This window comes from Bubalus bubalis, chromosome 1 (assembly GCF_019923935.1).
Source record: "Bubalus bubalis isolate 160015118507 breed Murrah chromosome 1, NDDB_SH_1, whole genome shotgun sequence".
Taxonomy (NCBI): domain Eukaryota; kingdom Metazoa; phylum Chordata; class Mammalia; order Artiodactyla; family Bovidae; genus Bubalus; species Bubalus bubalis.
Window position 1 is genome coordinate 76,139,916 of NC_059157.1, and position 1,767 is coordinate 76,141,682.

Genomic DNA, 1,767 nt, shown 5'->3' on the forward strand with positions numbered 1-1,767 from the left:
GTCTCTGCCACAGTCAGCTCCTGGTCTTGTTTTTGCTGACTGTATAAAATTCTCCATCTTTGGCTGCAAAAAATATAATCAATCTGATTTTGGTATTGACCATCTGGTGATGTCCATGTGTAAAGTCTTCTCTTGTTTTTTGAAAGAGGGTGTTTGCTATGACAAGTGTGCTATGACCTTTCATGGAAAAACTCTATTAGCCTTTGCCCTGCTTCATTGTGTACTCCAAGGCCAAATTTGCTTGTTACTCCAGGTATTTTTTGACTTCCTACTTTTGCATCCCAGTCCCCTATAATGAAAAAGACATCTTTTCAGATCATTAGTCTAGAATGTCTTATAGGTCTTCATAGAACCATTCAACTTCAGCTTCTTCAGCATTACTCATCAGGGCATAGATTTGGATTACTGAGATATTGAATAGTTTGCCTTGGAAATGAATAGAGATCATTATGTCATTATCTGATGTTACTTTTAGCACTTCTCATTTTTCCCTCGATTCAGACTTAGAAGCTCTCCGAGAGGAATAGCTTCTATCTCTTGGCAATTTATTCCAGGCATTTATGTGTATGTGTGTGTGTGTCCTCCTTCATTTTCTTGGTCAAAAGTTCAGGATATTCTGCAGCCTCTTCCTTATTTTTCTTAATACACTGTTTCTTTCAAGATATACATCAGTGTTTGTATTGCAGAACATGAAATAACAAGACAATGAATCATGTATTTTGGTCGTAGATTTCTTACCTTCCTTGTTTAGGAGCTTTCTCACAACATACCAGTGTACATAATTTCTTTAGAGAGACTGAAAAGTTTGTGGATTCTGCTAGATCTTTTGGGTCCCAAGTGACATAGCAGAGTAATATCAGTGAGTCCAGGAATAAATCCTTCTCCCCTCTCCTGTTTTTCTGTTTGCCTTTTTTTTTTTTTTTTTTTTACATTGACTGAATTGAGAACACTCTGATTGGCATCCACAAAGTAACACTGTACAGATTTACCATGTCTTTCTCCAGTCCTTGGTCTGTAACAGGAATGCCCCTTACTCAATAGCAGGCAGATCTGGCAATAGGTCAACACATCCTGATTCATGGGAAGCCTTGCTGTCATTGCCACCATTGATTAAGACCATGCAACCCTTCCCTTCCTTACCCAGAGCATCAGTAGCAACTTCTGTGGCCATACACTTCTCATAAAAGTTACAACATTGTCGTTCATCATTGAGAACTTCAATAAGTTCCTGGGAGCCAGTAACCAGGAAAGAGATGTTCAACTTCATCTTGAAGTGACTGACTACATCCAAAGCACCACAAAAAAGAGAGATAGTGGAAGATCCTTTGGAGAAGGAAATGGCAGCCACTTCAGTACTCTTGCCTGGAAAATTCCATGGACAATGTAGGCTGCTAAACTACCGTCCATGGGATTGCAAAGAGTCGCACACGCTGAGCAACTTCACTCCAGTGCTTCTTTTAATTTGAGGAACTTCTGTACTGTTTTCCATGGTGGCTGTACCAATTTACATTCCTACCAACAGTGTATAAGTGTTCCCTTTTCTCTATATCCTAGCCAACATTTATTTGTAGACTTTTTGATAGTAGCCATTATGATTGGTATGAGGTGATATCTCACTGTGGCTTTTATTTTCATTTCTATGATGATTAGTAATTAAGCATCTTTTCATGTGCTTGTTGGCCATCTACAGGACTTCTTTGGAAAAAGTGTCTATTCAGGTCTTTTGCCCATTTTTAACTAGTTTTTTTTTTTTTTATATACATTTCT

General features: G+C 38.3%; 1 pseudogene; it reads right to left on the reverse strand.

Moving 5' to 3' along the window:
• Positions 1-481: 481 nt before the first annotated feature.
• Positions 482-1,418, reverse strand: LOC102392800 (annotated as a pseudogene).
• Positions 1,419-1,767: the final 349 nt, after the last annotated feature.